Below are 25,057 nucleotides of genomic sequence, written 5' to 3'. Positions count from 1 at the left end.
ATTCGGCGGAGTCAAGGCTTCTTCAATTGGTAGCTCTAGATCGAACCCTAAATGACCTAAACCTAAACAAAAAGTAAACTTTAGGTCTATTTTAAAAAAAAAAATTAAAAAAAAAGGACCGGTCCGGTCCGGTTCTTGGCCCTAGAACCGAAACCGGACCGCCCTGGCCACCGGTTCCAATTTTAGGAACCGGGAACTGGACCGGATCTCCCTAAAACCGGGAACCGGACCATCGGTCTCGGTCCGGTGCGGGTGGTCCTGGTCCGGATAGTCTTTTTTGCTCACCCTAATAGGCGGCACAATAGATATTTATGGGCCTAAGCTCAAACTAACTATAAGACATTGGCTCAAACTAAAGAAGCCTTTGGCATGGCGGGAGCACTGTCCCGTTGAAACTCCCGCGCCTTCATGTCGATAGAAATGGAGAGTATGAACCACACCCTCAATAGGGCTCTCGTGTGATCCAGTACAAACAGGCTGCAACTGACTTCGGAGTCAACTGAATTTGGCATTTTTAAGAGGATGTGATGTATCTATCTGAAAGGTTTGGAACTTTTATCATTCTTTAGTTGACTGTGCAACGACTTGGAGTCAACATGCCGGCCAACGAGGTCCTTACAGCTCAAAAGATAATGCTAATGGTACGATTGGTTATGGTAATGTCTGTTATTTTGCATCATAGTTCTATCGCAGAATGGTCACGTGATCGTGTAAACCCCCTTGAATTTCTCTTGTCTCTCCCTCTCTTTACCAGCAATTTTAAAATAAAATCATTTGTGAGGTTCATATCAAGAATACAATATCCTTAATATGAAAATTTGTTGATCTTAAAAATGATCGACAAAAGGTCCTAAACCTTTCGTATTTTTGCCAATTCAGTCCTAAATCTTTTAAGTTTACCGATTCATTTATAAAACTTTTCATCTTTTTTCAATTCAGTCTTATTAGCCGAAAATCGCTGAAGTGGACGCTGGTCGGCCTATATAGTGCTGTTGATGCCGACATTGACAATTTTCGATAATTTCATAAAAAAGTTTATAATTTTTATTTTGTTTTTTTAAATTTTTTTTCCTTTTTGGCTTTAGAGGCCGGCAAGGGTCGTCCGCTCCCGGGCGAGGGCGGCGACGCCCTCGCGGCCGCTGGCAAGGCGTCGCAGCCCTCGTCCATCCTCATTATGGCTACATCTGGTCACTAGTGGCCCTCGCCTGGCCAGAACATTATAAATAGCCTCCCGATGGGAAGCAAAAACATGCCAAGCCAAAGCTACAAAAATACCTCTCCAATATTAGGAATGAGGAAGGCCTTCTTGTTTTCGCTCTCTTGATCTCGTTTGCTCTTCCTTCCTTCCGCCCAAGCTCGAGCACTCCTTCGGAAAGGTACACACACACACTCTCTCTCTCTCTCTCTCTCTCTCTCTCTCTCTCTCTCTCTCTCTCTCTCTCTCTCTCTCTCTCTCTCTCCATTATTTGAAACTTCTGTGTAATGGCTGAAACTTTATCACGACAATGTAAGCAGGACCGATAGAGAAGGTGCCGCCGTGCGGGCAATATGGGCCGAAAGATGCACCGTGCAAACTGCCATCATCCCTGGCAAAGTGTGGTCCCCAGCACCATTGCCCTCCACGCGGTCCGCCGGCCAGCCCTACGAGGCCATGAGACTAGCGAGCTAAATTAAGCTGCTCATGACAGCCAAATTGCATCGTAATATGAAGTGTAAGACGACGACGACGTCGTTATGACCGAATAAAGAAGCGAGCAAAGTCGATCATTTGATTGAGACCCGTTTCCCACACTTAAAAAAAAAAAAATCTAGGGATGAATGCTATCTAGGATGATACATTTTATGGTGTAAGAAAATAAAGCGATGAAACAATTGTTCAGGTTTCATCTTTTCTTTCAAATTCCAACGTAATGAGTTATCTAGATGTATGTGCAATGATGGGCTTTTGCTGCAATCAACCATTGCTTGACAAACTTGTTGGAGTAATTAAAATGCTAAATTGCGAATCTTATCTCTTTCGAAAAGAAGATAAATCTCTACTTCTTAGGGCAAAGAGAGAAGCAAAAACAATGGCGATGAAGCAAAATATAACTTCTAGCTTGAAGCAAGGAGGTTAAGGAGGTTATTAGTGTTACTTCTGGTTACTGAGGAGGTAACGAGTGGGGTGTCTTTGCGAGATTTGTGATCACGAAATTGGAGACGGCAAAACGAGCTTTGTTCCCAATCTGTTTGAAGCTACTGATGCGTAGAACTGTAAGGAAGAGTCAATAGGATTAAGCTTAGGACTAACATGGCGGAGCGACAAAAAGGGCATGAATTGCTCCTCTCCGACCACCACTCACCAATGCGCTCTGTATGGAAGACATGCTCACAATGCGTTTGAGCAGCCGCGCACTTGACAGAGAGGGCATGACTCGCTCTTCTTAAATGTGAAAAAGGTTTAGATGTCAATTGACAAAAGTAAATGATTTAGGATTGAATTAGAAAAAGTGTAATATATTTAATACTTCTTAGATAATTTTCACTGCTGGGATTGATATTTACTTTTTAAATCTTAAGTAATTTGAATCTTGCACTCAGGCTCTTTGAATTTATTTTAAATCTAAACTCTGAAATCTTTTACAGCACTCAAATGTTGATATATAAATGTACAAATAATATTTTCATAGTTTTTTGTCATCTGAAGAGTATATCTTAAATTTTGGCAATGTTTGCACATTTTATGTCTTATAAGAAGTTGTCGCGTTACTGACCATGTCGCTTTCTCCACCTCGGTAAAATCTCTTGCTCCTTTAGGAGCTTTGTCAAGACACCCTCCTTTGGTGGGAAAAGTATAAAAAAGAATCCCCAATATGTTGTATTGGTATCAATTTCGTCATAAGCCTTTTAATTATACTTCATGTGTAACAAGATATATGTTTATGGCTAAAAAATAATTGCCCCAGCTATCACTCAAGGTTTACACAATATCTGGACATTTTAAACATATATCTATTCAAAATGAAAATAATACATTCATAAACACTTTATTGAATATAAAAGAGTCAACACATATCAAAATTGTTAATAAATGTAACATAATACAGATATAAACTTTATTAGAGCAAAAATTGTAGACCTCCCACTAAACAATAGCATCCCACGATGTTTCTAAACCTATGTTAATGACATGTTGATCAAATACACAAGGGCATAGACCTTTAATCGGTGGATCAGCAACCATATCATCTGTAAAAATATACTTTCTTGTAACGCCACCATTCTATACGGATTCCTTTATGATAAAAAACTTGACCTCCATATATTGAGACCCCTTGAGACCTATGTTGTTGTTAATGAACAACACTGCAGAGTTATTGTCACAATATATTTGTATGGGCCTATCGACAAAATCAAATACGGTAAACTCGCAAATGGGATTCCGGAGCCAAATAACCTGAGTAGCAACCGAAAAGCAAGCTATAAAATCTGATTGCATGATAGAGGATGATACCAATATTTGTTTCTTACTTTTCCATGATAATGCACTACCTGCTAGCATAAAGATATACTCTGTTATTGACTTTTTGTCATCCCGACAATCAATATAATCCGAATCTAAATACCATACTAACTGCAGGTTTTGAATATATCTATAAATCAACTTATAGTCCCTAGTCCTTTTTAAGTACCTCAAAACCTTCTTGACAACGACCCAGTGATCCCGTCCTGGATTTGATTGATATCTACCTAAAAGTCCTATTGCAAAAGCAATGTTTGGCCTAGGACAAACTTGAGCATACATGATACTACCAAATGCTCTAGCATAAGGTACATTTTTCATTTGGGTTTTCTCAATATCCGAATGAGGATATTGTGAAAGACTGAATTAATCACCTTTGCGACAGGGAGCAATTCCTAGTTTTCATTATTGTGTATTGAATCTTTTCAAAATACGATCAATATATGCCTTTTGAGATAAGCCCAAAATGCGATAAGAACAATCCTTGTGGATTTCAATACTAAAGACAAAAGACGCCTCACCAAGATCCTTCATATCAAAGTTTTTTGATAACATTCGCTTTGTTTTATATAGTAATTCAATATCACTGCTTGCATGCAAAATGACGTCAACATAAAGAATGAGAAAAATAAATTTCCTTCCACTGATTTTGTAGTATATACATTAATCTAGTTTGTTCTCGATAAACCCCAAAAAAAGTAACATCATTGTGAAATTGTAAGTACTATTGTATAGAAGCTTGTTTCTAATCATAAATAGACTTTTTCAATCTACAAATCAGATTACCTGAATCATCTGTTGCAAAACTTTCGGGTTGTTCCATATAGACCTGTTCATCAAGGTCTCCATTTAAAAAGACAGTTTTAACATCCATCCGGTAAAGCTCCATATCAAAGAGACTGGAGAAAAAGATGTCTCGTAATCTACTCATTCTCTCCGAGTGAATCTTTTGGCTACAGTTTGACTTTAAATTTTTTCAATCTTTCATTTGGAGTCCATCTTAGTCTTATACACCAATTTACAGCCGATAGGTTTGTAACCTTAAAACAATTCAACAAGCCCCCAATCTTCATTATGTTTCATCAACAACACAGCCGATATCATAATCCCACTCTCCTAGATAAACTATATAGTCCGGTGGTATAGCTAATCGTTTTTGCCTAACGGATCTCCTTAAAGGAGTATCTTCAACCTCATTCTATTCCCGAGAAGTTCAAAGAACTTAATCAGGAACTGCTTCAACAGTAGGTTCTTGAATCTCGATAGGCTCAGGATGTAGGAATCTCCACCATTGTCCGTGTAGGTAGAGAAACGACATAGAAGTACCCATTGTATTATTATCCTCAATAATATGTAGGCAATTACCTTTTTCGACCACATCAAACTCTAGAAATTTCACTGTCTATAAATCCACAATTCTTATACCTCTGTTGGGATTATAAAATCAATGTCCTTTTGAATGAAATGTATAAGACGCGAAATAGCACCGAGTGATTTTGAAGTCCAACTTATTAAAAATTTGGATTATACAATTTTACTTATGCGGGGCATCCCCAAACCTTCAAATGATTTAGCCTAGTCTTACGTCCAATCCATAATTCAAATGAGTAAGTGGCGTAAATTTCATAGGAACACAATTTAAAATATAAAGTGTTGTTTTCAAAGCTTCACTCCACGTAAATCGAGGTAAATTCCACGGATAGTTGGTATGCGTCGAAAACCCGATGATCAAGTTGCCAGTCACCTAATTTCTCAATAATTTGCTGATAAATCATCATCACTTCTTTTCAAAATCAACAACTTTTCTTATCTTTTACTGATTTTTGTTAGTCTTTCTTACCGCTCCCTTAAATTTCCCAACCCTTATATGAATATATTGATCTTTGTTTGTTTTTTTGTTTTTTTTTTTTTTGGAATTTATCAACTTTTATTATAATTTTCCCGGCTTTTCTTTGTCTCTTTTACAAACCCTTAAATTTATCAGCAGTTCAATTTATCGGCCAGCGTTCATTCTAATCTTATTGAAAAGGCTAAAGATAAACGATTTGTCTAATGACCGCTTCTCTCTCTTTATAATTGGTGCTCGGGGTAAACTTTCAGCCTCTACCGCGTTTTCTCCAATTTGCTAATCACACATCACAAGTCATTGAGAAAAGTAGTCCTTTGAATTTAGCAGACTTTGAAGTCTTCCCGCAATTTCTCTTTTGTCTTACCTTTTTTCTCTGGCGTTTTGTGTCGTTCTTCGAAAGACTTCAAGTAGACTTTGAAGTCTTCTTGCTGTTGGAAAAAAACCCCGATTGATTTTGAAGTTGATAAAATAATCCACGTTCTCTAATATGTGAGCTAATGCAATGAAAACGAGCTATGCTGATTTTTAATCTTGTTTCATTTATTGAATCAATAAAATGTGTCGATGCTGACGTAGCGTCTGTATGGCTCTCGGTTGAGAAGAAACTGCTCCTCCCCAATAAAGTATAGATAGCTTATGTTCGACTAGATCCAAGTGAACTACCTTGAATTACCATCTCGCTGCATCATCCGGCGCTAAGCTTTGCACTCCAAATTCGCATTTCAATTGCTAGATCTAGCAAACAATTTTTCTTTTTCCCTTTTCTCTGTCAATGCCTAAGAGGTTCATGTATCTAATGGTGGAAATGGTTCGGGAGCAAGGTCGTGAAGCATGTTATTGATGTGCAATATGGTCCCAAAGCATTTCCACCATTAGATTTAGCATTTCCACCGTGTTTTTAACGTGGGCTACATTGATTGAGTGGAAAAGTTAAAAAACAGTGAAAGAAAGAGAAAATAAAATTGAGCTCCAATGTGAATATTCCGAGCAAGTCTACTCGGATTTACGTTTAAGACTATGACCGATCTCGATGAGGTGGTATACAGTTCTGGCCACTTGAGTGTTGGACTCTTGCGTCACACAGTACAAACGCTTTGCATCGCAACGACTTTGGAGTCAACTGAATTTGGCATTTTTAGATGGTGTATCAATCCGATCGTGACACGGATGGCCTCCACTGACTTGGACTTAGAACTCTCTCTCTCTCTCTTTTCTTTTTTCTCTCCTCTATCGACTCGAGACGACTTGGGGTCTATCTATTTATGAGGTATCCACACCCTTTAAACATGAGAATCATTATCCAAAAAATTCTAAATCTATTGTACGATGACCTATTATGTCCTAAATTTTTTGATAATTTGTTAATTTAGTCTTAAATCTTTAAAAGCCATAAACCTATTATTTGAATAATTGGCTGAAAGAACTACTTTGATAAATTGTCAATAGACTCAAGATTAAATTGTGAAAACATCAAAAGAATTTGGACTAAATCGCTATAATGGAAAGGTTTTAGGACTAAATTGACAAATCGTCAGAAGATTTAGGATTAAATTTGCACGATTAAAAGGTTTATGATCAAAATGACCGTCGTACAGTAGATTTATGATTTTTTTGGACAACACTAATGACACAGTTTACCTTACCAAAAAAAAAACTAATGGCACAGTTACTTATCGCAAATGTCTATTATTTGCATCATAATTCCATCACAAGATCAATTACCGCGTTATATGTTCCAACTTGACGTTGTAGCTGTTATATAGCTGGTCTTAGTAACACCTATTACATGAAAATTATTGGGTCTCATGACAAGACATCCTGTGTGGTTCCCGGACGTCAACAGGGCTTGTTTGTTAAAAAAGATAACTTTTTTACGTGATGATACTAAATCAAATTCACAATTTGTCACTTCAACGGGAGGAAAAACACTATAAGTAGCCACCTTTGGGGAAAGCAAAAACATGTGCCAAGCCAAAACGACCTAATACCTCTCCAGCTATTGAAAAAAAAAAAATGAGGAAGGCCTGTCTTCTTGCTTGTGCTCTTTTGATCTCCTTTGCTGTTCTCTTCCTCCCTTCCACCGAAGCTCGAGCACTCCTTCAGAAAGGTGCAATCCCTAGAGGTGAACTCTCTCTCTCTCTCTCTCTCTCTCTCTCTCTCTCGTTTCGAATCGATGTATATCGATCAAAGAAATACGATGAATCTTCTTCTATACGTTAATGTGAGCAGGACCAGGGCAGACGGGATGTGGAGGACCATCACATGGGGGCAGATATACACCATGCATACCGCCGAAAACTCCGCCGAAAACTCCGTGCTCCCCCTATGAGAGGAGAGGATGCTCTCCGCCAGTTGGCCCTAGAGGGCCATGAGACCGGGGAGCTATAATAAGCCACTCACGCCAACCGAATCGCATCACAATACGAAGCATTTTTCGCGAACACTATCCTAGTTAATGAATAAATAAGCGAGTGAAGTCGATTGCTTAACGAATAAACAATGTTACAGTAAGATGCATTTTAAGGTATAAAACCGTAAAAGCAACGGGAGAACCGTTTGGTTTAAGGTACTGTGTGTCTTTTAAGCGGCAAACAAGGAATGGAGACAGCCCCGTCTCAAGTTTCCATCTTCCCTTTCAAGTTTGTAATGAATTATGTAGATGTATGTGCAATGAAGTCCTCTTTTGTCGCAATCAATTGTCGTCTCGGTAAAATCGTCGGAGTATTTGATTATCAAATCACGCATTTATCTAATCATTTGAATTTCTAAAATAGCCGGTACCGTACTCTTAAAAAGAAGTATTATTCTCTACTTCTTTGAGAAAACAGAAATAAGATCATTATTCTTGACGTTGCACACTTATGTATCCTCTTTTATCGTCGATAAGACTATTTCATTGCAATGCCACATGAGGAAAAAAGTGAAGAAAGTGCCAAATTGGATGGCAAGATTTCAGTGAAATCCCTCGTTCAATTTAGGAGCTCCTCGGGTTTACGTTCCGAGAAAGTTCACTCGGAGTTACTTCATGACATGTCGCGATAAACTTGAATCGAATATTTAAAGGAAGTAGGCCATCGCCCGATAGTTTTTGTCTCACTATTCCAGTGGTGTTTTACTATACTACTAGGTAAATAATTTAAAGTAGAAGTTTTAGTCAGTACTATGTTTTCTGTAGTTGCAAATGTAATATTTATCCAAGATTGCAATTTTTAGCATCAAAGCTTTATGCATCACACTCGAATAGATCACGGTTGAAGATATTCCTTATTGGGGGCAAAAGAAGACCGAGCGATGTTGACGAGGTGTTGTTCTTTTCACTTGAGAGTTGGGTTTGTTAGGATTAGGCATACAAACACAATAAAATAGAAAGTAAAGACAATAAAGAAAAATTGAAATACAAGATTTATCTCGGTTCACCCTTAAATTAGGGTTACATCTTATAGAGAATGTCACTGTAATTAACAATTTTTACACTTTCGTTACGGCTCTCAATTATAAAATAAAAAGAAAAATCGTATATGGGCGATATAGTAGATATTCATGAATTTAAATCCAAACTAATTTTAGTATATTGGCTCAAACCGTAAAAGTCCTATGGCGTTTTAAAAAGCTATCCCGTTAAAATTTTCGTGATTTACTATGGATGGGGGAGTATAACCGCATCTCAACAGGGCTCGTGTCACCAGGGTAGAAACAGATTGCCACGACTTTGAAGTCAATTGAATTTGGCATATGCCGATGATGTGATGTATCTATCTATCTATCTGATATCGACACATGTGGCCCATATTGCATTAGGATTTTATAACTTTTTCCTTTCTTTATTGACTGTGCAATGACTTGGAGTCAACATGCCAGCCAACGAGGTCTTCACACCTCACAGGATGATGCTGCCAATGGCATGGTTAGTCAACCTGCCGGCCAACGAGGTCTTTACAACGTATGTGATAATGAGGACAATTGCCCGAAACGACGGCCTATTCAGTTCTACGCATTTTAATTATATCAATATAATCTTAAATCTTTTAACGATTTATTTATAAATCTTTCGATTGTGTCAATTTAATTATAAAATGATTTAGAAGTAAACTGACATAATAAAAAAGTCTAAAACTAAATCTATGTAATTGAAAATGTTTATGATTGAACTGGCCATCGTATAACAGATTTAGAAATTTTTGAATAGTTTTCCCTATAATAATGCTAATGGTATGATTAGCTATAGTAATGCTTTTTATTTGCATCATGCTTCTATCACAAATCGTTACGTGTTACATAAATTTCCTTTAAATTTCTCTTTCCTCTCCCTCTCTGGGCCTGCAATGTTAATTGAAATAACTTGTTAGGTTCATATCAAGCATAGGATAAACTTAACATAATCAAATTCCTAGGTTGTGACCTTACTACATTATAAATAGCCACCTGATGGGAAGCAAAATGTGCCACGCCAAAACTACAAAAATACCTCTCCAACGTTAATAATGGGGAAGGTCTTTCTTCTTGTTTTCGCTCTCTTGAGCTCCTTTGCTCTTCTCTTCCTTCCTTCCACCGAAGCTCGAGCACTCCTTCAGAAAGGTGATCTCTCTCTCTCTCTCTCTCTCTCTTCATGATCTGAAAATCTCTCTGTATTGGCTGAAGTAGTAGAATTGAAACTATACCCTGATAATGTAAGCAGGGCCGATAGAGACGGTGCCGCTGTGCGGACGACATGGGCCCAAAGATGCACCGTGCCGACTGCCATCATCCCTGGCAAGGTGTGGTCCCAATCACCATTGCCCTCCACGCGGTCCACCGGCTAGCCCTACAGGGCCGTGAGACAAGCAAGCTAAATGAAGTTGCTCATGGCAGCCGAATCGCATCGTAATATGAAGAGTTTTGACAACTTCGCTGTCGTGACGACTGAATAAAGGAGCGAGTGAAGTCGATTATTTCAATGGAGACTCGTTCCCGCCCCCGAAATTTTTTTTTTTTTCCAGGGATGAATGCTATGCAGGATGATGTATTTTAAGGTGAATAAAGCGATGAAAGAATCGTTTAGTTTAGAGATTGTATCTTTTGAGGAAAGAAGGGATGGAGATGGGGCCTGTCTCAGGTTTCAGTCTTCTCTTTCAAATTCCAATGTAATGAATCATCTAAATCTGTTTGCCGCAATTAACTATTGTCCGATTAATTTATTACAGTAATTAAAATGCTAAAACGCGAATTTATTGAATGATTTAAATTTTCCAAACAGCCAGAGCGATTAAAGAAAAACTTTCTTCAGGATATATATATATATCCTCCTTATATACGAGTGAGACAATTTCATTGCAAAGATGCATGCCATAGGACTAAGCTTCGGACCGGAGGACGGTCATGGCGGAGCGACAAAGAGTGCATGACTCGCAACGCGTCCGAGCCGCCATATGCTCGGGTCGAATCTCCTCCCTACAGCTCAAAGACTGCCCTTTTTGTCGTCCAACGTCGCCGCCACGATCTGGAACTTGGAGACCCGGGGCCGAACCGCTTCCATCCACGGACGCCGCGATCTCTCCTTATCAAAAGGAGAGGAAAAGGAAAGAAGGGTTCACTTTACTTTCCCGGAAAAAAAAAAAAAAAAACTGCAGTTGGTTCTGAAAGCAGCACGTAGTTCTCCGGGAACCAGGAATTTCGTTTTACTGGCGAATTTCGTCCGTTATCATTCAATCTTTCCACGTAAGACGTTCTCTGTTCTGGAAGGCATATCAATCAAGTCTGTGGCAGAATGCAGCCATAATAAAAGACAGGCAGGGCTATGACCATGGCCATATGGTAGACAAATTACTTTTGAGTTGGCTCTTTTTCAATCACGGGCTTATCTCGAGTCTTCTCAACCGGGACGAAAGATCAAAGTTGATCTGGACAGAAAGCTCGTGCGGGCTCGGAGACATCAATCTCAGTGGACCCAGAAAACATCCTTCTCGTCAATTTTTCACCCGACATAGGGCCAAGTGAATTGACAAAATTTCACAGTATACGCCCGACTCAAAGTATCACGCGTTTCCAATCCGTTACTATCCTCTGTTATCTCTTTTTGATACTACAAATTCGATCCTCACTTCTGTATTTAGATACAAGATTTCATCTCACCTCAAATTATCAGGTGATTTTGATTATCAAGGTTGCGCATGACGATACTCTTAAAGTAGGATTTCTGCTCTAAAAATGCTTTTGAAGCAGAAATTTATTTGATAATGCAATTTCTGAAACAGAAATTCGTTTGGTTACACAGATTTATTTTTTTACTTTTATAGCCACTTGAAGAAGTGAAAAAATATTTATTTTTCTCATGTTAAAAAATTAATTTTTATCCAAAAGTTAATTTATAGAGGAAAAGTGTTGCCATACACACACCCGAATTGCCAGCTTTCTTACCGAAATTGCACCTGCCACTTTTCCATGCCAATTATACTTAGAAAATCCTAGACATGATCTTCAAATCCGTAATTCAGTTGCCGCAGCCGCTGCCCCTCTTCAAATACTACGTGCCGCCCAAAAAGAAACTCAACTCTGTGTTACTTAATTTAAATCGCACTCACACTCTTTAATTTTTTTTTTAAAATCCACAACTCCTAGATCTTTCACAACTCTCAAATGTTGGCATATAAATGTAAAAATAATGATTTCATACTTTTCTGACATTTGAATAGTTAATCTTAGACTTTGGCAATATTTGCAGAGTCTCTATCTTTTCCTTATAAGAAGTTGTGGACTCGAGCATATACTTAAAAAGGCTTAACGAAGAGCTAAAAGAGTTTCATAAGACTTTATGATATTTCCATCCTATCAGGGAAAGAAAAAATAATTTGATAGGGATTGGAGGGCTTGGGGGTCGGCCTTGGATCGACAAATAAGAATTCTAGAGGATTGCAGTCCGCTTCGTTGGGAAACAGGCGAAACCATCCCCAAATTATAATGATATCTAGGCTACTTCATTACCACAAAGGTCTAGAGGGAGTCACTCTCGGTTTAACTTCGTTGCACTATGATACTAACCAGCTCGCTTTCTCCACCTCAGTAAAATCTCTTGCTCCTTTGGGAGCTTAAATACCCTCCTTGGATTTATGCAATAATAGTATCTCGAGAAAGTTCGTCGCGATAGATTTTAATCGAGTAATTACAGAAACTAGGACTACTATGTGATTAACTTTGTCAAAACATTCCAGTGATATTTAACTACATTATTGGGCAAATAATTTTTGGTAGAAACTTAAATTAGTACATTTCTTCCATAGTTGTATTGTCATTATTTGTGCAAGAATAAGATACTTACACTTAGAATGTCACGCATGACGCTTAAATCAATGTGGTAAAGAATGAAGATTTTCCTTTTGCGGTCATAGAAGACTATAACCGTTCTTGATGGAGTATAATTCTGCTCACTTCATTGTTGAACTTAAGTTGCACGTGTTAGGATTTGACGCACAATCACAATGAAATAAAGAGTAAAAGTGAGAAAAGGAAATCAAATCTTGATTCACCTTTAAATTAGAGCTCCAACCAGCAAAGGGATTCAATCCTTAAACGGGACATCCGTAATTTTTTATCAACGAAGAGTATTAACCACACATCAACATCACGTTATAAACAGGTTGCAATGACTCTGGAGTCAATTGAGTTTGGTGTTTGCAGAAGGTGAATCAATCTGATGGGGACACGATGGCCTGTATTTTATTGGCCTATACTCGTTTTTTTATCCCGTGCTTCGGGAAAAGAGAGATAAAGAACAATAATTTTAATGATGGCTATCCATATATATTTATGGGAAAAGTATACTAGAAGTGCCATAACTTGTGTACGGCGTTCACTTGAGTGCCATAACTTTCAAAACGTTCACTTAAGTGTCATAATTTTCAAAAATTGTTCACTTAAGTGCTACGTCGGAGTAAAATCATTCACTTGAGTGTTACAGTAACTTTTTCGACATGTCACGTCAGCTTTCCGACATCTACAGAAACTTTTCCGGCGGCCACGTCAGCTTTTCCAGCTGCCACGTCAACATGACACTTAAGTGAATAATTTTTAAAAGTTATGACACTTAAGTGAACGTTTTGAAAATTATGGCACTCAAGTGAACGCTATATAAAAGTTATGGCACTTTTAGTGTACTTTTCCCTATATTTCTTTTATTTGTCAGTAATATAGAGATCAAAGTGTGGAATTGCAATGGATGGGTCCTTCCTAGTTATTTAGATAACGGAAAATATAAAACGAAATATCTTTGTTAACATGGAAAAGCTAAAAAAGATGGCCATATAAATTTCTCCGGGGTTGAGGAGATAACAAAGGTTACCTTCGGAGACGAAGAACCCAGATCAATAAGGTGTTCCCATTTCAATGATCCTCGAGCAAATTGTGAATGACTTGTCTTTGATCACGCCGGAAAAAGGTAAAGTCTCTCGAGCCACAACCGCAGCCTGCATTAATGATTTGCGTGTGGACCGAGTCTTCCAGACCAAGTCGAAACATCAAAGTCGATGCCGATGTGACGGCTCGCGAGGGCCCGGAAACATCAATCACAATGTACCCAAACCGGTAACTGTGTGATTGAGCCCAAATTAATTTTTTTTTACCATAAAAAAATTTCAAATTAGTACATATATAACAAATTTCCCCTTCATCTGTTTCTATTAACTCAAGTTAATACTATAAAAAATCTCAAATTGATACGTCTGTAACAAACAAAGGATAAAAATCTCAAATTGGTACATCTATCAATTGTCACGTGTCATCTAACTTATTAATTTGATGGTAAAATATAACGAAAAATTAACGGAGGATAAATTTATCACAAATGTATCAGCTTGGAGTAAATTTGTTATAGGCGTATAAGTTTGGAGCTTTGGTGGTCAAATTAATAGTTTGAGGTAAATTTATTACATATGTACCAATTTGAAGTTTTTTTCGATAAAAAAAAATTAGGGTAAATTTATCTCAAATATACCAATTTAAAGTTTTTCTTGGTATTAACCTTAATTTTAATGATGCATAACTGTATATATTTCATTTACTCATCATTAACATATAGATCAAATTGAGCAATTGCAACGGATGAGCCCTTTCTAGTTATTCAGATAATGGAAAATATAAAACGAAATAATTTTGTTAACATGGAAAAGCTAAAAAAGATGGCCATAAAGAAAATATAAATTTTACAGTAACATGGGCGTTGAGGAGGCACCCAATGTTACTTTCGGGCACAAAGAACCCATATCAATTAAGTATTACCTTCCGCGACGATCCTCAAGCAAATTGTGACAAACAAAAATCGAACTATCTTTGTTCACATGGAAAAGCAAAAAAGGATGGCCATAGAGGTAATATAAATTTTTTCCGGGGTTGAGGAGATAACCAATGTTACCTTCGGAGAAGAAGAACCCAGATCAATAAGTGTTCCCGTTTCAATAATCCTCAAGCAAATCATGAATGACTTGTTTTTTTATCATGCCAGAAAAAGGTAAAGTCTCTCGAGCTACAAGCGCAGCCTGCAGTTAATGATTTACGCGTGAACTGAGGCTTCCAGACTAGGTCGAAAGATCAAAGTCGATGCCGATGTGACGGATCGCGAGGGCCCGGAAACACCAATCACAGTGTACCCTCAATTACGTTTGATATAGGGCAAAAGTGAATTGACTAGACCACACCACAATATGATGTCTATTTCGAGCATCCAGTGGCTCGTGAAAAGCAGGCATACTAGTCTTATGGTAAAAATAAAGCCATTGTTAACCTTAACTAAGCCCATCCTGTTGCTGGCATTGTAAATATGCCAACCTTGAGAGCAGAGAGTCTGTACAGCGAGTCATCAAACCTCACCAAACATGAGGAAGGCTTTTGTGCTAGTGTCACGGGCCGGTTCTATCTTGCGTTCCCCCGACACCGTGCGGCACTCAAGACACGCTCTCGAGTCGGTCTTAGCACAACTGCCGCTCACCCACGCTCAACTCACACACAAACACCAGGCAAGAGAGAGTGAGGAAAAGCTTTTCTCATTCAAAAATCTGAGTGTGAATTACAAGAGGGTCATGCCCCATATATACACAAAAGGGTTGGCCATAATGGCCCCCACGGATCAATCAGCCTAATCCCATCTACTGTTCGCCGGTCACTGTTCACGCCTGACGAATACTATTCCCGTCAGCCACCTCAGCCTGGGCACCGCCCGTGTCAGCTGTCTCAATCCGGTCATTATCCATGTCAGCCGCCAATTCCACCAGCCCACATCAACTCGGTCACCAACTCACACCAACCGGTCGGATCACGTGGGTTAGTGGGCCCCGTGCGAGTCCACGTCGGGCCCGGGCTGATTCGCCTGGCCGCTCGGGTTGAACGGTGGTCGAGCGCCGATCAAGCGTTGGTCGAGCGCCGGCCGGGCGCGGTCCGAGCGCCGGCCGATCGCTTGATCGATCGCCAATCGATCCTGCATCGGCTCCCGGTCGTTCGTGGGATTGAGCGTCACGATCCGTGAGTCGATCATCCGGCCGTTCGTGGCCCATGGATCGATCCGTGAATCGATCGTCCGGCCGTTCGTGGCCCATGGATCGATCCGCGGATCGATCGCTTGATCGATCATCCGCTTGCCCGCTCGGCCGCCCGGCTCGGCCTATGCATCGGTCCTCATGATCCCTTGGATCGCTCGAGGGTCGGGCGTCTGACCACCCGTCTGACCGAGCCGCTCAATCCGTGGATCGATCGCCTGGTCGCTCGGCATGGCCTAGGGATCGATTCCGCGGATTGTTCGGCGCTCGGCCGCTCGGTTGCCCCGCACGATCCGCGGGTTGATCACCCGGTCGTGCGGGGTCGTTCCTTGATCGGTCACTCGATCGCCTTGCACGATCCGTGGGTCGATCACTCGGTCGTGCGGGGTCGTTCATGGATCGACCGGCTGGCCGTCCCGCACGATCCGCCGGTCGTGCTACCCCGATCATGGGTCGATCCGTTGACCGTCCCGGATCATGGAGTCGATCATCCCGAGTCTCTTTTGGGCACGTTTCCTCATGATCCAAGGATCGATCGGTCGGTCGATCCGAGGGATGGATCGCAGTCAAATTTTCGTCAAAATTGAACGGACCGTGATACTCTCCCGTACCAATTCGAGCAACGTCCTCGTTGCCTTGTTCCTCATGGAATGTCTTGATCTCTTCCCGAAATTGCCATAGGGCCTCCTCCGGTTCCCAACTTGCTTCGTTCTCCGGGAAACCTCGCCAATGGATCAGGTATTCATGCTTCGGTGCCCGATATCTCTTCCGGATCACCGATCCGCCAGGATCTTTTCTATCTCCCGCTCATAGGAGGTTTTCGCCCCGAGAGGCGCTCGTGATGACCGGCCTCGGTCGGGGTTAGCTTCGTCCTCATGGAATGGCTTCAACATGGAAACGTAGAACACCGGATGTACCTTCGGCTTAGCCGGCAGCTCCAGCTTGTATGCCACGGGTCCAACCAGCTTGATCACCAGGAACGGCCCCTCATAGCGACGAACCAAGACCTTGTGTATGTCCCTATATCTTAGGACTTGATGCACTTTTACAAGCACACGATCACCAACCTGGTACTCGACGTGCCGGCGCTTCTTGTCTGCCCACTTCTTCATCCGCTCAGCCGCCCTTTGCAAACAAGCCCGGGCCAAGTCCGCACGTTCCAGCCATTCTTGCGCACTCTTGTACGCCGCTGGGCTACTCCCCTTGTAGCCCGTTGCAACCATGCTCCGAGTGAGCGGTTGCTACCCCATTACAATCTCAAAAGGGCTCTTGCCGGTGGACTCGCTCTGCTGCAAGTTGTGCGAGAATTGGGCAACATCCATCAGCTTTGCCCAATTACTCTGAGTTGCGTTCACATAGTGCCTCAAGTAAACTTCGAGTATGGCATTCACCCGCTTTGTTTGGCTGTCGGTTTGCGGGTGCAAACTCGTTGAGAATTTGAGGTCGGTCCCGAGCAACTTGAACAGCTCGGACCAGAACTTCCCCGTGAACCGAGGATCCCGATCGCTCACGATCGATCGAGGGATGCCCCGATATTTAACAATGTGTTTCATGAACAGCTTGGCCGCCTCCCCAGCGGGGCAATCCTTCGTGGCCGGCACGAATATCGTGTACTTGGAGAACCGATCAACGATCACCATGATCGTTTGGCACCCTTCATACTTGAGTAGCTCCACGATGAAGTCCATGGAGATGCTCTCCCAAGGACGTTCGGGAACAGGTAGTGGCTCCAACAACCCGGCCGGCGACCGTTGTTCTAGCTTGTCTTGTTGACACACCAATCAAGTCTTCACATAAGCTTCAACGTCGTCCCGGAGTTATGGCCAAAAGTAACGATCCTCCACGAGTGCCGGCGTGCGATGGATCCCAGGATGACCCGCCCACGGCGTATCATGGCATTCGCGAAGTACCTCCCGCCTCAAGTTCCCATGGAGCGGCACATATAGTCGCCGTCCCTTGGTGTAGAGGAGGTCGTCTTCATACCAAAATCTCCTTGTCTTGCCAGCCCGGGTGTACCCGAGAATGGCTCTTGCCGTCGGATCATGCGTCAATCCCTCCTTGATCCGCTCGGTCCATGGACGATCGGGCCGGCTTGTTACGGCCGCTAGCTCTGCTTGACGACTCGGGGCATCGGCCACAGAATTGGCTTTCCCTGGTTTATACTCGAGCACATAGTCGAACTCCGCCAGAAAGTCTTGCCATTGGGCCCGCTTCGGGCTCAACTTCTTTTGGGTCCGGAAGTAGCTCGTGGCTACATTGTCGGTCCACACCACAAACCGAGAGCCTAGGAGGTAGTGACGCCAAGTGCGCGAGCAATGCACTACGGCCGTCATCTCCTTCTCTTGCACAAGGTAGCGCCGCTCGGTCTCATTTAGCTTTCGGGACTCGAATGCTACCGGGTGTCCTTCCCGCATCAGCACACCCCCGATAGCAAAATCGGAGGCGTCGGTCTCCACCTCGTACGGCTTGGAGTAGTAGGGCAGCACCAGCACGGGTTCCTCGACCATCCTCTTCTTCAACTGTTCGAAGGCCATTTGGCACTTCGCCGTCCACTCCCACGGCCGATTCTTCTTCAGCATGTCCGTGAGTGGCACGGCTACCTCCGAATAGGCACGAACGAACCGGCGATAGTAATTCGCCAGCCCAAGGAAGGATCTCAATTCCGACACCTTTGTGGGAGGCTCCCACTCGACAATGGCCTGGATCTTGGCCAAGTCCATCTACACATGTCCCTCTCCAACAATGTGCCCCAAGAATGGAACTTGCCTTTGCGCGAAGACACACTTCTCTTTCTTCACATACAACTCATTCTCCCTCAGAACTTGGAAGACCCGCTTGAAGTGTTTAACGTGTTCCTCAAGCGTCCGGCTATAAATCACAATATCATCTAGGTACACAACCACAAATTGATCAAGGAACGGTTGTAGTACCTTATTCATCAAGGTGCAGAATGTTGCCGGGGCGTTTGTCAAGTCGAACGGCATGACTAGGAACTCGTATGCGCCATAACGAGTCACACAAGCGGTCTTTGGTTTGTCCCTTCAGCGATCCTCACTTGATAGTATCCCGACCGCAAATCCAGCTTCGTGAACCATCTTGCACTCCCAAGCTGGCCGAACAAGTCCGCGATGGGTGGGATAGGGTACTTGTTCTTGATCGTTAGCTTGTTCAACGCCCGGTAGTCGATGCACATGTGCAGAGAACCGTCATGTTTCTTTTGGAACAGAACCGGGGCGCTGAATGGGGACTTTGACGGTCGAACATAGCCAGCATCGAGCAACTCCTTGAGTTGTCTCCTCATCTCCTCAAGTTCAAGCGGGGCCATACGATACGGCACCATGGCCGAAGGTCGAGCGTCAGGAACTAGCTCGATCCCGTGGTCGACTTCCCTATTAGGCGGCAACTTTTTAGGTAACTCGGGGGGCATCACGTCATCGAACAAGGCTAGTACCTTGTCTATCCCATCGTGCCATTGCTCCCGAACACTCTCAAGATCATCGGTCACCGGGGTTGCCAAGAAGGTCATCTCACCCCTTCGAACTCCCTTTGCCGGTTGCATCGCCGACGGGGTCTTTTGGTTTCGCCCGGACTCCCGCCGAACCAGGACCACACACCGACCGCGAGGGTCCAGCACATAGATGCTATTAACACACGGGACCAGAAAGGCTTTGATCCTATCTAGGAATCCCAATCCAATGACAAGATCATAATCGTCCATCGGAATTACCTCGATCGAGTCCTTGCATTGAAAGGCTCCAAGTCGAATCTCTACATCACGGGCCAGCCCGGTCGTCTTTACTTCCTTCGAGTTCACCGTTTTGAGCCACTCGATTCCTTCCTCAACCCGTAAGTCAAGTTTCTTGGCCGCTTCTTCCGACATGAACAAGTCGGATGCGCCGGTGTCAATGAGCACACTCATTTTAGCTCCACCGACCACCACATCGGTGAACATGAGTCCTCTAGATGGGCCGGCCTCTTGAACGTTTATGGTGCTCGGGATTTTGAGGGATCCGAGTCGGACTTCCTCTGTTGGTCATCTCTCATCCCTTGGCTCGTCGGTGGCTTTCCCCTTTTCCACCGTTTTCAAGGCCGCCACCTTGCCATAGTTCGGGCAATCCCGGGCAAAATGAGGGTCGGAGCACTTAAAGCACTCGAGTTTCTTGCCCTTCGCTTGGCTCGACTCGACTCGATCTCTCGAGTAAGTTGGTCGCGGCTTGTTCGCTGTCGACCGCGGTGGCTTGGCTCGATCACCCGCACTAGCGCTCTTGCCACTTCTGGGTTTCGGGTCTGGTTTGTCCGTCGAGTTACCTCGGTACTCGATGATTCCTTCGGGCACAGACAAGGCCGTCGTAAGCGTCGTCGCGTTCTACCGTTTGAGCTCCATCTTCACCCACGGCTTGAGGCCACCAATGAACCGGTAGTATGCCTCATTCTCGGACAGGGACGGTATTTGAAGCTTCAATTCCGAGAACTTCCTTATGTACTCACGTATCTTACCGGTTTGCTCGAGACACCTCGGTTCGTCGCGAGCTTCTTCCTCCGCATAGGCGGGGTAGAATTGCTTTCGGAACTCCACTTCAAAGGATTCCCAAGTCACGATCGACTCGGCTTCTCGATCTGCCTTCCGATTACGCCATCACAGCAAGGCGTTATCGTGCAGGTACATCGCCACGGTTTTTATCCGCCTAAGATCATCTATCTCCCTTCGGATGTCTAGGTACTCGTTCACCGAATACAAGAAGTTATCAACATCCTTGGCCACTCTCGAGCCATGGAACTCCTTCGGCTTGGGCACATCAACCCGAAGGTCGGCATGCATGGTTGTCCCACCACTTGCACACGCCATCTCCAAGACAGCCGTCTTGGTTCTCGGCTCTGCTATCTCCGCACGCAAGCCAATAATCGTGGCTTCCAGGGCTTCCCGATGTTCGTCTGTCTTGGTAGCGAGGATACTCAGCAACTCGCCACGGAGCTCGGCCACCTCATCCTTGAGATCGAGCACCCGGTCTCGCAACTCCTCCCGAGCCGTGGCCTCCTCCTTATTGCTCGACTCCTCCTCGCTACCCTTGTCGGAACGAAGCTCGTCCATGGCTTGCTCAAGCCTGGACATGCGAGCCTCCATATCTCACGTCACTCCCCGGACACCCCACGTTCACGCCGAGCTCGCTCTGGAGTAGGCTCAAGGGTCCGTCCGGTACGATCATCCCCAGATTGCTCGGACTCGTGCGTCGGATCGGCAGCAGAACCACCTGCACCCCCTTGGCCTTTCGCCATTTCACCAAGAATCGAATGGCTCTGATACCAAATGTCACGAGTCGGTTCTATCTTGCGTTCTCCCGACACCGTGCGGCACTCAAGACATGCTCTCGAGTCGCCCTTAGCACAACCGCCGCTCACCCACGCTCAACTCACACACAAACACCAGGCAAGAGAGAGTGAGGAGAAGCTTTTCTCATTCAAAAATCCGAGTGTGAATTACAAGGGGGTCATGCCCCATATATACACAAAAGGGTCGGCCATAATGGCCCCCACGGATCAATCGCTCTAATCCCATCTACTGTTCGTCGGCCACTGTTCACGCCCGACAAACACTATTCCCGTTAGCCGCCTCGGCCCGGTCACCACTCGTGTCAGCCGTCTCAATCCAGTCATTATCCATGTCAGCTGCCAATTCCACCAGCCCACATCGCCTCGGTCACCAACTCACACCAACCGGTCGGATCACGTGGGTCGGTGGGCCCCGTGCGAGTCCACGCGGCCGCCGGGCCGGTTCGCCTGGCCGTCCGGGTCGAACGGTGGTTGGGCGCTGGTCGAGCGTTGATCGGGCACCGGCCGAGCGCCGGTCGATCGCCGGTCGATCCCGCATCGACCCCCGGTCGATCGTGGGATCGAGCGTCACGATCCGTGGATCGATCGTCCGGCCGTTCGTGGCCCATGGATCAATTCGCGGATCGATCGCTCGATCAATCATCCGCTTACCCGCTCGGCCACCCAACCCAGCCTATGCATCATTCCTCATGATCCCTTAGGTCGCTTGAGGGTCGGTCATCCGACCACCCGTCTGACCAAGCCGCTCGATCCGTGGATTGATCGCCTAGTCGCTCAGCATGGCCCGGGGATTGATCCGCAGATCGATCACTCGATCGTCGGCTCGATCGTCCCGCACGATCCGCGGGTCGATCACCCGATCGTGCGGGGTCGTTCATCGCTCGGCCGCTCGGTTGCCCCGCATGATCCGCGGGTCGATCACCCGGTCGTGCGTGGTCGTTCCTTGATCGGTCACTCGACCGCCCCGCATGATCCGCAGGTCGATCACCCGGTCGTGCGGGGTCGTTCATGGATCGGCCGGCTGGCCGTCCCGCACAATCCGCCAATTGTGCTGCCCCAATCATGGGTTGATCCGCTGGTTGTCCCGGATCATGGAGTCGATTATCCCGAGTCTCTTTTAGGCACGTTTCCTCATGATCCAAGGATCGATCGGTCGGTCGATCCGAGGGATGGATCGCGGTCAAATTTTTGTCAAAATTGAATAGACCGTGATACTAGCCTGTATTTGCTTCGTTTTTGCGACCCTTCTCTTCCTTCCTCCAAAACTGGAAGACTACTACTTGAGACGGGTGAATCCACCAACTTTCTCTAATTCTCCGTCAACTCCCGCAAGGTAACATGACCCCGGTTTCTCCTTTTTCATCGTTCTGCTGTCGCTTTTGCATATTATACGATAACCGCTTAATCCAAACCATTTTGCACGGGAGGGTACCTCGAGCCGAGCACACCAGGATGGCACTGTGCGGGTGTAGGAGGATCGCCCAGCACACCCCATGTACCACGCGACCCAAATCCTACGTACCAGCGGCCGCCATGTGTCTATTCATGTACTTGCCCTCCATAAACCAGTAGGGAAAAAGTACACTAGAAGTGTCATAATTTATGTACGGCGTTCACTTGAGTACCATAACTTTCAAAACGTTCACTTAAGTGCTATAACTTTCAAAAATCGTTCATTTGAGTGCTACGTCGGAGCAAAATCGTTCACTTGAGTGCTACATTAACTTTTTCGGCGTGCTATAGTAACTTTTCCGGCGTGCCACGTCAGCTTTCCGACCGTCACGTCAAGTTTTCCGACTGCCACATCAACATGGCACTCAAGCGAACGATTTTTAAAAGTTATGGAACTTAATTGAACGTTTTGAAAGTTATGACACTTAAGTGAATGCCGTACAAAAGTTATGGCACTTCTAGTGTACTTTTCTCAATTAGTAGCAATACAGCACCATGAGGTTGAGAGGGCCACATACTGGACGGCAATTGTCATGCACTACATATGTAATTCATAGCCGATACAATGCTTGAAAACTAGCGACTACCAGCTTGTTATTGAATAAATGGATGAGCCGGAACTGCGTATTATCAATGCTTGATACAATGCATAATCTATTAGCTTAAGGCAACTCTATTTTATAGATATAATTGGATTCGACTTCTCCTTTGAAAGAGCACCCTTATTTATAGGGACATGCTGAAGAAGAAAATCCTACTTCGATAATATCTACGTTGTCATCTTTCCATTGTATCCCAAAAAATTGTCCATACCCAAGTTTATTTGAATTAAAAGAAATAAAAATTACATTATTTGAAATCTCAAAAAAGTAACTACACATATCAAAACTTGATATGGAAATTAAATTCCATTTAAAAGAATGAACATAAAATGTATTTCTTAACATCCAAATAAAACCAAGAGTCTAGAATTAAAATAACATCTTCCACAAATTCGACGTCGCCTTTATTGTTAGTTCCTACTATGAGCTTTGATTCTTTCTTATTTGGCTTCCTCCGGTTTACGAATCCATGTATGGTAAATGCAACATCATTAGTTGCACCGCTATTTAGCAGCCACAAATATGATAGGGCTTCTAATAGATTAAATTTACAAATCAATACTAAAGAATCATTACCTTTAGGCTCGCGCTTAGGCAATCAATTTTTATATTTAACACAGTATTTTCTTTACGTGTCCTCTCTTCTTACAAAAGAAACATAAACCATCCTTACTATCGTTATCGTCTTTTTTAAAGTTCGGTTTCTTTGGACCCAAGTTGTCAGAATGACCGGCGAATAAATGAGTTTCTCTATGAGTATAATTTTTATGCACCTTACCCTTCTTTATATTGGAACTGGAGGTAGCATACATAATAATGTGCGCTTTACCTTTCTTTAGCTTTATCTCCTTTGACACCACCCTTGCAATCAAGTCATTGATTGACCATGTCTGATCTGCAGTATTATATTGTGTTTGAATAATACCAAATTCAAGTCTAAGAGAGTTAAGTGCAAGATGCATAACACAATCATCAAGAACATTAATATCAAGCGCCTTGAGCTTTGTTTGCAGATGCACCATCCTTAGGACATAATCCCTACTACCAACGTAACAATCATACTTTAAGCTGAATAACCCCGACGGATGTGTCCCAATTTCAACATTAGGAGAGTAGCAATTCCTTGCCACCAAGGCCTCCATCATCTACTTAGCAGTGATGTTAGATGCGAAATCACTTATCGGATGTTCCCGTATGGATCACTTCATAGATAATAAGCAAATCCTATTGCTCTTTTCCCAAGCAGCAAAGTGTACTTTCTAGGGTTCTGTATTAGCCTCGGTGTGAGCTATTAGTTTATCCTTATTAAGAGCAACATGAACATCCTCAAGTTCAATACCAAACAGAAAATCCTCTTTCCACTTCTTAAAGTTAGTACCAGTGAGAATCTCAATAGCCATGAAGTTACCGTTCACGTAAAAGGTCACCGAAAAGTAATCATTGCTTATAATTAACATAATGTAAAAATTTATATTGAGAGTTACATACATAATCATATAATCACCTATGGGCATAAAACATGATATGCAATTGTACACTCTCTACATTACAGCGGCCATGAGAGTTTATTTCAACTTTGTTAAATCACCACCTTTGGGAGTATGAAAATACTTTGATTAGATAATTCTCAATCATATGTTGTACATGCATCACTCCACGAAACAATTTGCAATTGCCGCTTTCGAGAGTATGACTACATATTAAAAAAGGAGACATCATACTTTGTAAGAATAAAAAATTCTTAAATCCAATCAAATATTTTCCTCTAATGGTCACAACCTAATTGAATTTTCAAAGTTGGGATACAAACTTTATATTTCATATTTAC

The 25,057-nt window shown here is 43.2% G+C and overlaps 1 long non-coding RNA gene across 1 annotated transcript; it reads right to left on the bottom strand.

The window, feature by feature from the left end:
* Nucleotides 1-1,327: 1,327 nt before the first annotated feature.
* On the bottom strand, nucleotides 1,328-16,855 carry LOC125312763. Its single transcript, XR_007196810.1, has 5 exons — nucleotides 16,845-16,855; nucleotides 12,639-12,643; nucleotides 7,330-7,467; nucleotides 4,668-4,674; nucleotides 1,328-1,339 (listed from the first exon to the last, which is right to left on the bottom strand). It is a non-coding gene; the product is annotated as an uncharacterized LOC125312763 (long non-coding RNA).
* Between the last annotated feature and the right edge of the window lie 8,202 nt (nucleotides 16,856-25,057).

The sequence above is a fragment of the Rhodamnia argentea genome, chromosome 11 (genome assembly GCF_020921035.1).
Source record: "Rhodamnia argentea isolate NSW1041297 chromosome 11, ASM2092103v1, whole genome shotgun sequence".
Classification (NCBI taxonomy): Eukaryota; Viridiplantae; Streptophyta; class Magnoliopsida; order Myrtales; family Myrtaceae; genus Rhodamnia; species Rhodamnia argentea.
This window is presented reverse-complemented; position numbering and strand designations above follow the sequence as displayed.